Genomic DNA, 18,926 nt, shown 5'->3' on the forward strand with positions numbered 1-18,926 from the left:
GTGGCGCTTCAGGACACGCTGCGAGTGAAACTGAGGCGTGTGTACAGGTGAGTCACACGTGGGTCTATTCTGTGTAATAGGATCACAGCGGGGGGGATTTCTGCCACAGTGTCACCTACTTCCAGGGCGGACCAGGCAGGGTGAAAGGTGGAAAAAGGTCCAAGTGGGGTCAAAACCTGGACTTTGAAGGAGCGACGTTCGTGTCAAGATGGCTTGTTTGGGGCGGGGGGGTCACGTGAAGGTTATTAGACGCCGAGACGCGTTGATCCTACTTCTACAGTCTAATAGGATAAAGGCTACGCATGTAATCCAAGAACGTGTCCCTGTCAATGACCAAATAGACCCTTACACACGGCACTGAAACGCAATCATTTAAAAAAAAATTGTCAGAAAATGTTCTACCTTGGAAGTTCGTGTCAGAGTTCCGCCTTTTCGGGTAGTAGTAGGGGTGTAACGGTACGTGTATTTGTATTGAATCGTTTCGGTACGGGGGTTCGGTTCGGAGGTGTACCGAACGAGTTTCCACACGGACATATTAAGTAGCGTAACGCACGTTGTGTAAACAATGCACACCGAGGCGCAACACACGGCATGCTAGCAGCTAACGGGCTAGGATAGACTGACCATACGTCCTCTTTTCACCGGACATGTCCTCTTTTGCGGAGCTGTCAGGGCGGAGTTTCTTAAATGCCTCAAATGTACGGCATTTTGAGTTAGGGTTGCGTGTATTTTCAATGTACGTTCAGGGTTAAGAAGGGGTTAAAAACAAAACAAATTGTGCGCGCAGCAGCATTGGTGAGGGAGGGGCAGAGACAGAGAGAGAGAGAGAGTTATGATAAACGCGCATGCGTCGCCAGGCTCTGCTTTTATCCATAGATTTATCACATTTAATATTTTATTATCTATAGCAGGGGTGTCAAAAGTGTGCCCCGGAGGCCATTTGCGGCCCACAGCTAATGTTTTAAAGGCCCACGGCGCATTCTAAAAATACTATTCAAATAGACAAAAACATAACAAAAGTGAAATAAAAAAGCTTAAAGGTTAAATGTAATTTAGAAAAAGTTGCAATGTTGACTAATAAAACAAAGCTGTTTTTTTTTCCTTTCAAACTGTCATTGCTCAAAACATAATATTGAATCAAAATCAATGTTATTATGAATTATTGACCTATCCAAGGTTCCCATTACTTCACATCAAATATTACACTAAGAAAAATATTTTTGGTGGAAGATTTTGCAAATTTGGTAATTAAATAACCCAAAAATTTATATTTTGTTGTTTTCTTACTGTACCGAAAATGAACCGAACCGTGACCTCTAAACCGAGGTACGTAACAAACCGAAATTTTTGTGTACCGTTACACCCCTAGGTAGTAGTATTGTCATACCAGAGAGAGGACCCTGCTGTGTGCTGGGCTCCGTAAAAAAAAGCCTCAATAATAAATTGCAATTTGTGTTTCCACGATGTACCAATTTTGTGGACTCTCATTGTCAAAGTGGCTGATTGATGGAAAAGCTGCCATTTTTTTCTGCTGTACAAAAAAAGCAGTGAAGTTGGCACGTTGTGTAATTTGTAAATAAAAACAGAATACAATGATTTGCTAATCCTTTTCAACTTATATTCAATTGAATAGACTGCAAAGACAAGATATTTAATGTTGGAACTGAAAAACTTTTTTTTTTTTGCAAATAATCATTAACTTAGAATTTAATGGCAGCAACACATTGCAAAAAAGTTGTCACAGGGACATTTTTACCACTGTGTTACATGGCCTTTCCTTTTAACAACACTCTGTAAACGTTTGGGAACTGAGGAGACACATTTTTGAAGCTTCTCAGGTGGAATTCTTTCCCATTCTTGCTTGATGTACAGCTTAAGTTGTTCAACAGTCCGGGGGTCTCCCTTGTGCTATTTTAGGCTTCACACATTTTCAATGGGAGACAGGTCTGGACTACAGGCAGGCCAGTCTAGTACCTGCACTCTTTTACTACAAAGCCACGCTGTTGTAACGCGTGGCTTGGCATTGTCTTGCTGAAATAAGCAGGGGCGTCCATGATAACGTTGCTTGGATGGCAACATATGTTGCTCCAAAACCTGTATGTACCTTTCAGCATTAATGGCGCCTTCACAGATGTGTAAGTTACCAATGCCTTGGGCACTAATACACCCCCATACCATCACACATGCTGGCTTTTACACTTTGCGTCTATGACAATCCGGATGGTTGCTTTTCCACACACACACATATACATACATACATACATATGTGTATGTATATATATATATATATATATATATATATATATATATATATATATATATATATATATATATATATATATATCCATCCATCCATCCATCTTCTTCCGCTTATCCGAGGTCGGGTCGCGGGGGCAGCAGCTTAAGCAGGGAAGCCCAGACTTCCCTCTCCCCAGCCACTTCGTCCAGCTCCTCCCGGGGGATCCCGAGGCGTTCCCAGGCCAGCCGGGAGACATAGTCTTCCCAACGTGTCCTGGGTCTTCCCCGTGGCCTCCTACCGGTCGGACGTGCCCGAAACACCTCCCTAGGGAGGCGTTCGGGTGGCATCCTGACCAGATGCCCGAACCACCTCATCTGGCTCCTCTCGATATATATATATATATATATATATATATATATATATATATATATATATATATATATATATATATATATATATATGCATGCATGTATGTATGTATGTATGTATATATATATATATATATATATATATATATATATATATATATATATATATATATATATATATATATGTATACTGTATACACACACACACATACATATATATGTATATATACACACACGCACACACATGTATATATATATATATATATATATATATATATACATATACACACACACACATCTATAAACACACACGCACACACACACACACACACACACACACACACACACACACACACACATATATATAAACAGTATATATAGCATTTTTTTTAAATGCTTTTTTTAATTAAAAACATTAAACAACTATTATTGATATTGTTATAAATGATTGATTATTGAATTGTAAAGCTGAGATTTGGTTGGAGTTGCGCTATTTTTTTTTTTTTATTGGATTGATTCGCATTCTGTGATTTTAAGAAAATCTTAAAAAAACGTTTTTAGGCCAACACTGCGCAGAGTCAAAATGATTTTTTTGTAACCTGTTCTGTGTTATAATTTATATACAAAATAAAATAAAAAAAATGTCAATATTTTTTCAAGTTTCACATGTGACGTGCAAAAACCACTATAAACGCTGTAACGTGCATGCCAGGCCAGCAGTTGGCGGTGTTTTGTAAAGAACCGCTAGATGGAACAGAAAATGTACACGTTGCAGGGCAAGGGTTATAAGTCATAAGACTTCAACATGCCATTTATATTTACATACTCATTCTCACATGTTTTGGACTGCAAAAATCCTGTTGCCATTAAAAGCTTCTTGTGGAGAATGTTTTTGCAGCCTTTGATCAGAAATGAATAACTTGTAGCGTCCGCGTTTATCAGTGCACAGATAAGACCTTTACAGACGTGTGGTGTGTTTTACAAGCTTCTAGAACAGACTACAGCATTTAATGATTAACACAAGAGGAGTGCAGGGTGCACATAACATGATTGGCAGACGTCAAAACACACTCAACTTTAGTATTGTGTCCTTTACAACTAAAAACAATCATGTACGAGTGTAAATGTTGTCCAAAACAGCGTCTACAAATTATTACAGCCTCAGCTTTTGGTTTTATGTAAAACCCGTGTTATAGAGCGTTTAAAGGCAAAAATCAATTAGTAAGTCTAAACTAATGTTTATTTAATCAATTTCTACTATTTAACACATAATTTGTCATCTACAAGCTGCAGGATGGACCAAGATAACATAATCAACAAAGGCAAAGGTCAAAATACAAGATTATAAACATGTTTTCAACCTAAATAGAGCATTATTTTTACTACATGTATTTGGCGTGTAATACCAACATGTTCCTGTTGGGGCAGTAGGGAGTCAGATGTAAAAGGCACGGTCGCTATTACGGTTACTTCACAAAAATAATTTTCAGGAAATGATTTATGCATCATATTAATTTCGCACAGGAGATACTTTCTGCTACGATCAAACATTTATTTTGTGTTTTTCTGCTTTTTTTTTTGCTTACTGCGGCGTTTTGTGGGGGAAATGAGAAAATAATATACACAGGAAGTTATAGGTAATCGGGTGAGTCATACATTTTTTTTTTTTTTTAAAGTGATTAACTTCTTTTTACACGTGTGCAACAGTTAAAAAATTAAAAAGAAAAAATCACATTCACAATTGTGGCCTTCAATATTCATGTTAAGACTCGGGGTGTCCGATAATGTCTTTTTGCCGATATCCGATATCCCGATATTGTCCAACTCTTTAATTACCGATACCGATATCAACCGATACCGATATATACAGTCGTGGAATTAACACATTATTATGCCTTATTTGGACAACCAGGTATGGTGAAGATAAGGTCCTTTTTTTTTTTTTAATTAATAAAAGAAAATAAGATAAATAAATTAAAAACATTTTCTTGAATAAAAAAGCAAGTAAAACAATATAAAAACAGTTACATAGAAACTAGTAATGAATGAAAATGAGTAAAATGAACTGTTAAAGGTTAGTACTATTAGTGGAGCAGCAGCACGCACAATCATGTGTGCTTACGGACTGTATCCCTTGCAGACTGTATTGATATATATTGATATATAATGTAGGAAGCAGAATATTAATAACAGAAAGAAACAACCCTTTTGTGTGAATGAGTGTAAATGGGGGAGGGAGGTTTTTTGGGTTGGTGCACTAATTGTAACTGTATCTTGTGTTTTTTATCTTGATTTAATATAAAAAATAAAAAATTTAAAAAACGATACCGATAATAAAAAAAACGATACTACATATTACCCGATATTAAATTTTAAAGCATTTATCGGCCGATAATATCGGACATCTCTAGTTAAGACTGAGCATTTGCTCGGTTTTAAGTCTTAATATCAACTTTATTTTGACACTTCAACAAATCCAATGGAAAATATTGCTTCAAAATATGAACATATCCAAAGTTAAAGTTAAAGTACCAATGATTGTCCCACACACACACTAGGTGTGGCGAAATTATTCTCTGCATTTGACCCATCACCCTGGGAGGTGAGGGGAGCAGTGAGCAGCAGTCAACCAATTCCCGAGAAAGGATTGTGTTCAATATTAACAGGTTTCCGCTGTATGTTGTTTCTTACGAGTAGGCGAGGTATTATGCTGCCCCCTGTAGTTCTGGAGGTCAGAAGTCATAGTAGTTAAACTATTTTTTCCACTTAAATGAACTGATTAGTTTCCAATTGTTCGAATTATGAACAATTTGGAGGTCCACCAGCTTCCTGGAAAATATTTTTCCACACTGGTCGATCCACTTTATGTTGCTTCATACTAAAAGATGAGGTATTATGCTGCCCCTGTCGGTCTAGACGAGGTTAGAATTAATTGTGTGGTTTTTTTTTACTAGAATTAACTCATTAGTTTCCTATTTTTCAAAGTATGAACACATCGCAGGTCAACCATAATTGTTTTCGACATTAATGGATCCACTGTACATTGTTTCATACTAATAGATAAAATATTATAATGCCCCCTGTTGGCCTAAAGTGGTTAAATTTATTCTTAGATTATTTCCTGTTGTTGAAAATATGAACAAATGGGATGTCAACCAGCATCCCGGTAAGGATTATGTTTGACATTTCCAGGTTTCAACTGCACTGTCATTTATTTCAATTGAGGTGTAAGTCTGGAGCAGTGCTTCTCAATTATTTTCTGTCATGACCTCATGATAGGGGTGTAACGGTACGTTTATTTGTATTGAACCGTTTCGGTACGGGGGTTCGGTTCGGAGTTGTACCGAACGAGTTTCCACACGAACATATTAAGTAGCCACCTCCGCTTCCTTCTGCCTCTGTTTCTGTCAGTCCTCTACACAGCACCCAGCATTGTCCCACCCACACAACCATCTGATTGGTTACACACAGAGCGGTAACAGCCAATCAGCAGTGCGTATTCAGAGCGCATGTAGTCAGTGCTTAGCGTTTAGCAGGTAAGCATCAGGCAGCGGACTCTCCCCAAATGATAATAAACACCTCCCAGTCAACTACTAGTAACATCACTATGAGCCCGTTGACCTTCTAGAAATATAAAAGGCAGCTCAGCTCGCTCGCAGTCCTGGCTTGAGGTGAAGGCTAATTCGCTTTTAGCGTAACGTTAGCTCATTTTGCGGTGTGTGTGTGTGTGTTACGGACAGCAAAGCTCTGTCTGTCTGTCATTTCACTTGACCTTTTTCTGTGTTGATTGAGCTGTGTTGAAGCAGCAAAAAAGGACATTATGTTAAATGAAGAGTTTCTGTCTCTGATAGTTGATATAATAATGTAAGTGCATCATTAAGCCTACATGAACTCCATGGTGTTCAGGGATGAATAGTCTCTCCTATTGCTATTGTACCATTTTTTCAGCTATAGTTCCATGAATCATTAGTAATGCAGCAGCCTAGTTTTGAATGGCAGGGTCCCTGCTATCACATGTTGATACAAATATAACATTTACATAATAAATCAACTACAGGCTTCCCAAATGCTGTAATAAATTAAGCATGATGAGTTGACTTGAAACTGTTTAATGTTGCACTTTTTATATGTAGAAGAAAAGTTTTGTCATTTTATTTAATCTGAGCAACAACTTGAGGCAGTTTAAAGGCCTACTGAAAGCCACTACTACCGACCACGCAGTCTGATAGTTTATATATCAATGATGAAATCTTAACATTATAACACATGCCAATACGGCCGGGTTAACTTATAAAGTGACATTTTAAATTTGCCGCTAAACTTCCGGTTCGAAACGCCTCTGAGGATGACGTATGCGCGTGACGTAGCCCGGCGAACACGGGTATGCCTTCCACATTGAAGTCGATACGAAAAAGCTCTGTTTTCATTTCATAATTCCACAGTATTCTGGACATCTGTGTTCGTGAATCTGTTTCAATCATGTTCATTGCATTATGGAGAAGGAAGCCAAGCAAGCAAAGAAGAAAGTTGTCGGTGCGAAATGGACGTATTTTTCGAACGTAGTCAGCCACAACAGTACACAGCCGGCGCTTCTTTGTTTACATTCCCGAAAGATGCAGTCAAGATGGAAGAACTCGGATAACAGAGACTCTAACCAGGAGGACTTTTGATTTGGATACACAGACGCCTGTAGAGAACTGGGACAACACAGACTCTTACCAGGATTACTTTGATTTGGATGACAAAGACGCAGACGTGCTACTGTGAGTATGCAGCTTTGGCTTTTTTTTGCGTATGTACGTAACTTTTTTAAAATATATAAGCTTTATGAACCTTGGGTTAGGTGAACGGTCTTTTGGGCTGAGTGATTGTGTGTGTTGATCATGTGTTTGAATTGTATTGGCGTGTTCTATGGAGCTAGGAGCTAGCAGAGGAGCTAGCATAACACGTACCGTACCTACGTGCGCGTCACGTACGTAACTTTTTAAAAATATATAAGCTTTATGAACCTTGGATTAGGTGAACGGTCTTTTGGGCTGAGTGATTGTGTGTGTTGATCATGTGTTTGAATTGTATTGGCGTGTTCTATGGAGCTAGGAGCTAGCAGAGGAGCTAGCATAACACATACCGTACCTACGTGCGCGTCACGTACGTAACTTTTTAAAAATATATAAGCTTTATGAACCTTGGGTTAGGTGAACGGTCTTTTGGGCTGAGTGATTGTGTGTGTTGATCAGGTGTTTGAATTGTATTGGCGTGTTCTATGGAGCTAGGAGCTAGCAGAGGAGCTAGGAGCTAGCATAACAAACACGCAGGTGTTATTATGCAGGATTAATTTGTGGCATATTAAATATAAGCCTGGTTGTGTTGTGGCTAATAGAGTATATATATGTCTTGTGTTTATTTACTGTTGTAGTCATTCCCAGCTGAATATCAGGTACCGTGAGTATGCAGCCTTGGCTGCTAAACATTCGATAACTTGACCGTATGTGCGCGTCACGTACGTAACTTTTTAAAAATATATAAGCTTTATGAACCTTGGGTTAAGGAAACGGTCTTTTGGGCTGAGTGATGGTGTGTGTTGATCAGGTGTTTGAATTGTATTGGCGTGTTCTATGGAGCTAGGAGCTAGCAGAGGAGCTAGGAGCTAGCATAACAAACACGCAGGTGTTTTTATGCAGGATTAATTTGTGGCATATTAAATATAAGCCTGGTTGTGTTGTGGCTAATAGAGTATATATATGTCTTGTGTTTATTTACTGTTGTAGTCATTCCCAGCTGAATATCAGGTCACCCCCGGCTCTTACAGCATCTTCCCTATCTGAATAGCTTCAACTCCCCACTAGTCCTTCACTTGCACTTTACTCATCCACAAATCTTTCATCCTCGCTCAAATTAATGGGGAAATTGTCGCTTTCTCGGTCCGAATCTCTCTCACTTCATGCGGCCATCATTGTAAACAATAGGGAACTTTGCGTATATGTTCAACTGACTACGTCACGCTACTTCCGGTAGGGGCAAGCCTTTTTTTTATCAGATACCAAAAGTTGCAATCTTTATCGTCGTTGTTCTATACTAAATCCTTTCAGCAAAAATATGGCAATATCGCGAAATGATCAAGTATGACACATAGAATAGATCTGCTATCCCCGTTTAAATAAAAAAAATTCATTTCAGTAGGCCTTTAATGTTGATTAACGTGGGCAGAATTATTATAGTGTTCCCAATGTTAAAAGGATAAAGCCATTGTTTACACATTTGGTAAATGAATAACCAAAAAATTTATATTTTGTTGTTTTCTTACTGTACCGAAAATGAACCGAATCGTGACCTCTAAACCGAGGTATGTACCGAAGTGAAATGTTTGTGTACCGTTACACCCCTAATTTATAGTATCCACAAAGTCCACTGAGCAGGTTATTTTATGTGTGACCATGTCTGTTGACATTTTGTGGGTTTTTTTTTTTGCATCATGACTCGGGAAGGTTGTTTGCAACGGGTCATGAAAGTAAATGCTGGGCTTGGCGCATACAGAGCATAATTAAAGGTCAATAACCTGAAATACTTGCATTGTCCACCTGATGGCGACTAAGGCAGTCTTTTAGTGAAGTGAAGTGTGAAGTGAATTATATTTATATAGCACTTTCTCTCTAGTGACTCAAAGCGCTTTACATAGTGAAACCCAATATCTAGGTTACATTTAAACCAGTGTGGGTGGCACTGGGAGCAGGTGGGTAAAGCGTCTTGCCCAAGGACACAACGGCAGTGACTAGGATGGCGGAAGCGGGGATCGAACCTGGAACTCTCAAGTTGCTGGCTCGGCCGCTCTACCAACCGAGCTATGCCGCCTTTTAAAATGAACAATCTTTCTGCGGGCAAGAGTCCCTATTTAATTAATGACGTTTCGCGGGAAAAAAATTGAAGATGTTGGCGGGCCGCACTCGGACCGTAGTTTGGACACGCAGTAGTTAACTTATTTATACACCTACACTACCGTTCAAAAGTTTGGGGTCACATTAAAATGTCCTTATTTGTCAATGAAGATAACTTTAAACTAGTCTTAACTTGAAAGAAATACACTCTATACATTGCTAATGTGGTAAATGACTATTCTAGCTGCAAATGTCTGCTTTTTGGTGCAATATCTACATAGGTGTATAGAGGCCCATTTCCAGCAACTATCACTCCAGTGTTCTAATGGTACAATGTGTTTGCTCATTGGCTCAGAAGGCTAATTGATGATTAGAAAACCCTTGTGCAATCATGTTCACACATCTGAAAACACTTTAGCTCGTTACAGAAGCTACAAAACTGACCTTCCTTTGAGCAGATTGAGTTTCTGGAGCATCACATTTGTGGGCTCAATTAAACGCTCAAAATGGCCAGAAAAAGAGAACTTTCATCTGAAACTCGACAGTCTATTCTTGTTCTTAGAAATAAAGGCTATTCCACTAAATTGTTTGGGTGACCCCAAACTTTTGAACGGTAGTGTACATTTACTGAAAAACTGGAAATAAACCAGCATCTTTAAGCCAAGTTTTGTCGTCGATTCTCCACCAGGAAATGCCCCCCCTCTACCTCAAAGAACCACTCACCCCCAAATCCTCCACACGACACCTCCGCTCCGGACAGGCTAACCTCCTCCAACCTCCGAGGACAAAAGCTACGAACAATGGGAGACCGGGCTCTCTGCTCCGCCGCTCCCAGTCTGTGGAACGCTCTCCCTGACCACCTGAGGGCACCACAGACTGTGGATGCTTTTAAAAAAGGCTTAAAAACCCTTCTTTTTTAAAAATAAAAAAAGCCTTTTTTTTAGATATATGCATACTAGTTTTAGCTATTTTGCTGTTCTAGTTTTTATTTGTATTTATTTTTTACTATCTTTTTTATTTTTATTTGATTTCATTTTTTTAATACACTGTAGCACTTTGAGGTTGTTTACTCAATGTAAAGTGCTTTTTACAAATAAAATCTATTATTATTATTATTATTATTATTATTATTAACAAGTGAGGTAATATGCTGCCCCCTGCTGGCGTGGAGAGTGGCACAGCTTTCTTAGATCGCTGACAAACTGCAGCACCCCTCAAAGCCAGAAGTCACCAACACGACAGAAGAAGATACGGTGAAATTTGACTTGTCCTCAAACAGGCCACAAATCACATCTTGAAAAGGGTGGATGCCACCATAGGCGGCCATTAGTGGCTAAAGGCGGCTTGACGAAAAGGACCACGGATGATGTCATTGTTGTAGAGTCCTTTGGGCTTCATTCTGAAGCTTTATACTGCCATTTATGCTGGGAGATGGGGCGACCATACGCAATAATGACATTAAACATGAGGATTTGAAGGAATGAACACGCAAACGTTGGCTTGACTCCTGCCCCCAGGGGTGAAAACTGCACTGCAGTTAAAGATCAATACTCAATGCCAAATTCCACACACTGACCCGCCACATCAGGACATGGACGGAGTTCATCAGAGAGCAGATGGAAGAAGAAAAAGAAGCCACTCACCCTGACCAGAGTCCTCGTCACTGGGGGGGGATCAGCGGGAAGGGTCCTTGAGGGACAAACTGTTGTGTCTCTGCAGACGGGGGCAGAAAAAAAAGGAACATTGAGTTTTATCTCCAGCGCGTTTTTGCGAGCAACTACGCGGCGGAAGAGAGGCGACGGCGTACGTGCGGCATGGAGGCAAGTGCATGTGTGAACAAGCAAGGAGGAGTGTGTACACTCCCTGACAGGGGAGGGAGGACGGCGGGGAGCGAGGGAGCAGGTATAATCGACGCTCCCTCGCTCTGGCCGCTCCCACTCCTCCCAGGTTTGCTTAATCAGGATTCCCCTTGTTGCTCAACTCATTTTATGTCAGATTCGGACACGCAGGCTGTTTAAAAGGGGGGAAAAAAATGCAAGTTGGAGCAAAAAAATGTGGTTTAGTTCTTCACCTGAGGCCATATTAGTCTGGGTTGATGTCATAATCAACTACTTTGTCCATGTTCTGTTTAAATACCATAGAGCGGTGGTTCTCATGTACCAATGGGCTCCATTTAGTACCTATCTGTCAACTGTTTTTTTTTTCTTCAATTCCTGATTATATTTTATTTAATTATTTTTCATATTTATTCTTAAAATAAATTATGTTATTGCTTTGCTCGATATCCTCATCTAATTGATTCCATTAACCTCTTAAGGCCCAAGCTGTTTGTTTACATGCGTTTTTTATTTCTCTTTGCTATTTGGGCTTATTGGACCCTAATTAGAATAAAAAACCAAGAATCATCTTTTTATATGATGTACTTAGTCCATAAGTACACAAACGTGTACTTCATGTTTAGTGACATGCTCATTCTTATTTTTACACTTTTTTTCCCCAAATTCCATTGTATGTTACACTCTTCTGACACCACCAGATGGCAGTATAAGTGTCCACATAAGCGGCCATAAGACCCCAATTCAGTAGTGTACACCATTTTGGAAATAAGAGCTAAAGGGTGTTGTCCACACATGTGGCCACTAAGGCCTTTAGAAGTTAAGTCATACTTAATAATAATAATAGATTTTATTTGTAAAAAGCACTTTACATTGAGTAAACAACCTCAAAGTGCTACAGTGTATTAAAAAAAATAAAAATAAAAAGATAATAAAAAAATAAATAAAATAAAACTAGAACAGCCAAATAGCTAAAACTAGTATGCATATATCTAAAAAAAGTTTTTTTTAAACAGAAGGGTTTTTAAGCCTTTTTTAAAAGCATCCACAGTCTGTGGTGCCCTCATGTGGTCAGGGAGAGCATTCAACAGACTGGGAGTGGCGGAGCTCTTACTTTGAGCTTTGCAACTTCTATTTGTCAGACAGAGGCAATGGAAACACTCTAAACCTACATCGAACCCCAACACGTTTAGATGCAGTTTAAAAGAGGGGGTTTCTATAGTCAGGGTCGTCTTATGCCCGGGTCATGTGACCCGCGTGCATTGTCTTACGTTGTGCGAGCGTGCACGTGCTGGTGCACGGACCTCCTCGCTCAGCTCTGACCGTGGGCCATCCCGACGGCTGCTAGTCAAAGGGAAACATTACGTAATGGGCCATTAGCCTTAGAAGCTCGGAAGAGAGTTTAGCGGAGTGTGGTGGATAAGAGGACAGTGAAGGCAGCAGGGGCTGCACAGAGTGGTGGGGATAAGAGGACAGTGAAGGCATCAGTGGCTGCACAGAGTGGTGGATAAGAGGACAGTGAAGGCAGCAGTGGCTGCACAGAGTGGTGGATAAGAGGACAGTGAAGGCAGCAGTGGCTGCACAGAGTGGTGGATAAGAGGACAGTGAAGGCAGCACTGGCTGCACAGAGTGGTGGATAAGAGGACAGTGAAGGCAGCACAGAGTGGTGGATAAGAGGACAGTGAAGGCAGCACAGAGTGGTGGATAAGAGGACAGTGAAGGCAGCAGTGGCTGCACAGAGTGGTGGATAAGAGGACAGTGAAGGCAGCACAGAGTGGTGGATAAGAGGACAGTGAAGGCAGCACAGAGGCTGCTCAATCGCCAATGCACAAAAAAAGTGACCTCCTGATTGAGTCACTCTTTTATCCAGGCAGTAAACACAGCAATAAAACTCCCTGGCAGAGGTAAGAAAAGTCCTGCCAACTAATAAATTACAACGCTCTGTCTTTTCTTCACTTTTTTGAATGATTTCTCATATTTTGTGTCACAACAGAACTAAAGCTGCAACGATTCATCTATGAGAAAAAAAGCTTCAATTTATATTCTGTTGGTTCGATTAGTCGTAAAATGAATGTCTCTAATAAAAAATGGATAAAATCCGGACCGCAGGGAGTGCCTGGAAGTTAAAACACGCAGACATAGTTTATGAGAACGGTGGTGCGTGAGTGCCGTGATGTGTGGCGGCAAACAATGGATCATTTTTGTATTTACCGTTTTTTTTCGCACTATAAGGCGCACTTAAAATCCTTTCATTTTCTCAATGCTCGACGATGCACCTAATGTACGGAATCATTCTGGTTGTGCTTACCGACCTTGAAGCAATTTTATTTGGAACATGGTGTTATGATAAGTGTGACCAGTAGATGGCAGTCACACATAAGAGATACGTGTAGACTGCAATATGACGCCAGTAAACAACACCAAAACTTTAAATGTTCCATTGAGAATGGAGATGTCCGATAATATCGGACTGCCGATATTATCGGCCGATGAATGCTTTAAAATGTAATATCGGAAATTATCGGTATCTGTTTCAAAAAGTAAAATTTAAGACTTTTTAAAACGCCACTGTGTACACGGACGTAGGGAGAAGTACAGAGCGCCAATAAACCTTAAAGGCACTGCCTTTGCGTGCCGGCCCAGTCACATAATATCTACTGCTTTTCACACACACAAGTGAATGCAATGCATACTTGGTCAACAGCCATACAGGTCACATTGAGGGTGACCGTATAAACAACTTTAACACTGTTACAAATATGCGCCACACTGTGAACCCACACCAAACAAGAATGACAAACACATTTTGGGAGAACATCCGCACCGTAACACAACATAAACACAACAAAACAAATACCCAGAACCCCTTGCAGCACTAACTCTTCCGGGTCGCTACAATATACACCCCCCTGTTTTGTACACTGTTGATGTGATTCAATGTCCAGTATAGTGTAAATGTGTTCCTGTATAGTATTTCTCCAGCAATGGTCATGTGGTGACATCAATTACGGTATTTGGAGAGGTAATCATTGAAGTCGGATATCGCTGAAGGCCTAGGTGGGAAACGCCCGGCCCGCCACTGGGTTTTACTGAGATTCAAGGATCGTCTGTTTTTGTCAAACCATTTCAATAACCCGTTTTGTACACTGTTGAGGTGATCCAATGCCCAGTAGTGTGTAAATGTGTTCCTGTATAGTATTTCTCCAGCAATGGTCATGTGGTGACATCAATTATAGTATTTTGAGAGGTAATCATTGAAGTCGGACATTGCTGAAGGCCTACACTGCAAAAACTGAGTAAGTAAGTAAGATGAAATATCCCAAATAAAGGTGATATTTGCTTATTTGCTGTCTGATAAGATAATTCTTCTCACTAAGCAGATTTTATGTTAGAGTGTTTTACTTGTTTTAAGTGTTTTGCTCCTAAATGATGTCAGTAAGATATTACAGCTTGTTGCTGAGATTTGATGAGCTATATTGAGTAAAACATGCTTGAAACTAGAATATCAACTGTTGTGTCATCAACACTCACAAGTATAAAACTACCTTTTTAAAGTCATCATTTCTTATTTCAAGCATGAAAGAAAAAACATTTAACATGTGACATTTGAAACAATTTTGAACAGAAATAGTTCATGCACATTCAGATAAATTCTTCAAAATTACAATTTAAAAAAATTTGGCCAGGCTGTATACGTATATGCGCACTAATTGACTGAAAGAGCACGCACTTGGCGCGATGATGTCATGTTATCCATGGAAAAATGCATTTTTAGACCATATGATTTGCCTGAGCGGCTAGGAGACCCCGAGAGTAACAAGCGCTTGCCTTGTTGCCTTTCCATTAAGAACAATAAACTAGTTTTTAGTATAAGTTTGCTGGTTTCAAGAAATGTATGTCAAGATAATGGCACTAGCATTTACTTCATTTAAAAATATTTTTCAACATATTGAGCAAAAAGGTCTCTTTTTTTTTTCTACCAAGAAAAGTGCACATTTTAAGCTATTTTTGGGTTCATTGATTTTACTTTTACTTGTTTTGGAAAGTCTTGACAAGCCAAATTTTCTTGTTCTATTGGCAGATAATTTTGCTTGGTTCAAGTAAAATACCCCTCATTATTATTATTATTTGTTCTTGTTTTTGAACTTTTTGCAGCGTAGGTGGGAAACGCTGTATGTTAAGGGGGGCCAACTTCACACAGGTGAAATATCACCGTATAAAACCAGAATCAAACGTAACGATTGACTTCCTCATAGAACCAGGATGTACTGTTAGCAAACAAACAAAAATAAGCTACAATAACACAATTATTATGTAGACTTGTAAACAGTTAAGCACAGACCACTATTTCAGTTGGACTTTCAGAGAAGCTCCTTTCATTAGGCGACACGTATTGTTAAGCGCGCCTCTGAGTGGACGCTAATAATCAATAAAGACAGGGCAGGAGTGCTCAACGCTAGCCTGCTCTCTAATCATACATCTCAGAAGACCAGCTAGCGGCGAGAACAAAGTACGGAACCGGGCTGACCTTCCGGACGTGGCGTTGTCGCCGCTGATTAGCCGTCTGTGTTTAGACTGCGGGAAGAAACACCTGGTCTCAGCGCTTTTGTGTCAGTCTGAGCCTTTATTTGCCAAAACGTGAGCCGCTGAGCTAACAGCGTCGCTCCATTCACGCGCACAACAGGTCGGTCAACACTCGGAGACGGTGTGTACACACGCTGGATTCACGAGGACAAACGAGGCAAATTATTGCCGTGCTAGGCAAAATATAAAGTCGAGCTGTTGTGTCGTTTGCATGCTGGTTTTCTATGCAAATGGAGACACGCCTACTGGACAGACTCACTTTGCTAACATGACACCTGAGAAAGAACAGCAAAAGCGCTAACTTAATGTTCTGAACCCCTATTTTATAAGGGTGTAACGGTACACAAAAATTTCAGTTCGGTATGTACCTCGGTTTAGAGGTCACGGTTCGGTTAATTTTCGGTACAGTAAGAAAACAACAAAATATAAATGTTTTGGTTATTTATAGGGGTGTAACGGTACGTGTATTTGTATTGAACTGTTTCGGTACGGGGGTTCCGGTTCGGTTCGGAGGTGTACCGAACGAGTTTCCACACGGACATATTAAGTAGCGTAACGCACGTTGTGTAAACAATGCACACCGAGGCACAACACACGGCATGCTAGCAGCTAACGGGCTAGGATAGACTGAACATACGTCCTCTTTTCACCGGACATGTCCTCTTTTGCGGAGCTGTCAGGGCGGAGTTTCTTAAATGCCTCAAATGTCCGGCATTGTGTGTATTTTCAATGTACGTTCAGGGTTAAGAAGGGGTTAAAAACAAAACAAATTGTGCGTGCAGCAGCATTGGTGAGGGAGGGGCAGAGACAGAGAGAGGGAGAGAGTTATGATAAACGCGCATGCGTCACCAGGCTCTGCTTTTTATCCATAGATTTATCACATTTAATTTTTTATTATCTATAGCAGGGGTGTCAAAAGTGTGCCCCGGAGGCCATTTGCGGCCCACAGCTAATGTTTTACACATTCTAAAAATACTATTAAAATAAACAAAAACATAACAAAAGTGAAATAAAAAAGCTTAAAGGTTAAATGTAATTTAGAAAAAGTTGCCATGTTGACTAATAAAACAAAGCTGTTTTTTTGTTTTTTTCAAACTGCAGTGTTTCCCACACATTCATTTATTTGTGGCGGCCCGCCACGAAAGAATTACGTCCGCCACAAATAAAAAATAAAAAATAAAAATAAAAATATATATATATTTTTTTTTTGTCCTGTCCAGCTTCTCAGGCAAATCATATAGTTGATGTAGATGCCCATATAGGCTGTTCAGAGTTACTTTACAAAAGAGAAGTGTAGGATACTTCTCTTGTTGCCTTATTTGTATTTGACCACTACTGTTTTCTGTTTATTTGTTACTGACTGTGGCAGGACACCTCTGCCTCTGTTTCACTTTATGTTGCTGGTAAATAATATGGTTGTAGTAGTAGGCAAAAGTTAAATTATTTAGTATGCACTAATTAAAGGGGCGGAGCTTTAAGAGACATTTTAGCTTTTATATTTGATAAGATATATTTTTTGTAAGAACCACAATTAATAAATATATTTCAGTGAATAACTTATTGTTCAAATCTGTATATAAATATGTACATAAAGTGTTGTAATTATATTGTAAAATGGATGGACGTTTAAAACAAAACTGTTATTATTAATTAGTAAGTATACATTTTTTGAGCCTTTTTAGAGAAAATCACATCGTTGTAGTAAATTATGCAAATTACGCGATGATGTCATGGTGACCACGCCCATAGCCACGCCCCCACCGCCACAGGTATCTTGGCAGTTTATGGGAAACACTGAACTGTCATTGCTCAAAACATAATATTGAATCAAAATCAATGTTATTATGAATTATTGACCTATCCAAGGTTCCCATTACTTCACATCAAATATTACACTAAGAAAAATATTTTTGGTGGAAGATTTTGCAAATTTGGTAAATGAATAACCCAAAAATTTATATTTTGTTGTTTTCTTACTGTACCAAAAATGAACCGAACCGTGACCTCTAAACCGAGGTACGTACCGCACCGAAATTTTTGTGTACCGTTACACCCATAATATATATAAGTTCATATTGTACACATCATGTGATTAAAAGGTATTTCCTTGGGTTGATTCATGCAAGTTTATGCTAACTTTATTTTTCTTACAAACCCATGTCAATTGAGAGGGGAATGTATTTTTTGTTCCGGTTTGGTCACGTTGTTGGGGGGCACAATTGATATATGCGACCTAATTAACGAAACAGCGTGACACGACAAGTGTTTAATGGGGAAGACGTCAAAGGGGTCTCAGATTGAAAATAAACTTTATTCCCTTGGAGTTTACGAGGCCAATGAGGTATGATTATTTCTGATTATGTACCTGAAATCAATGAGTTTTCTTTTTCGGGTGTCAGACTGACTTCTGTTTGCTTATTTTATTCGTTCTGACGGCATTATAATTGGCGTCGTTGGCAACGTGAAGAGGACGGGGCTAAAATAAATGTCTCTGAGCAAAAACGGATGACTTGAGCCTTGATTAAGACCTCGGCGCGAGTGACACAAGTGTTCCGTTTGATCGCCAGGAAGTTTCCTTGCTAATGTCAGCTTTTTTTTCCTCACTCCACCCTCAAAACAAACAACTGTTTCATCATTTTGACGGCTAAAGTACAACGTGTCAGCCATGATCTCACCTCTTGTTAGCTGGCGAGCGACGTGAGTCACGTGCTGGCGTGCCTGCACAGCACCGCAACCATTCCTCACACCTGATTCACCACAATATACATACATATAAACCCCAAAACCAGTGAAGTTGTAAATAAAAACAGAATACGATGATTTACAAATCCTTTTCAACCTATATTCAATTGAATAGACTGCAAAGACAAGATACTTAACGTTCGAAAACTAAATGTTTTGCAAATATTAGCTCATTTGGAATTTGATGCCTGCGACATGTTTAAAAAAAGCTGGCACGAGTGGCAAAAAAGACTGAGAAAGTTGAGGAATGCTCATCAAACACTTATTTGGAACGTCCCACAGGTGA

The 18,926-nt window shown here is 39.5% G+C and overlaps 1 protein-coding gene across 2 annotated transcripts in view; it reads right to left on the reverse strand.

Annotated features, from left to right (window-relative positions):
* coro2aa (coronin 2Aa) overlaps nucleotides 1-18,926 on the reverse strand; it is a 115,733-nt gene that overhangs the window by 68,245 nt on the left and 28,562 nt on the right. The window contains exon 2 of one of the 2 annotated variants that reach the window (XM_062033407.1): nucleotides 11,123-11,192. The gene's annotated coding sequence lies outside the window, so the exon portion shown is untranslated. Of the gene's footprint in view, nucleotides 1-11,122; nucleotides 11,299-18,926 lie in introns of those variants that run through there. The other variant, XM_062033408.1, reaches the window with a different exon arrangement.

This window comes from Entelurus aequoreus, linkage group LG22 (genome assembly GCF_033978785.1).
Source record: "Entelurus aequoreus isolate RoL-2023_Sb linkage group LG22, RoL_Eaeq_v1.1, whole genome shotgun sequence".
Lineage (NCBI taxonomy): Eukaryota > Metazoa > Chordata > Actinopteri > Syngnathiformes > Syngnathidae > Entelurus > Entelurus aequoreus.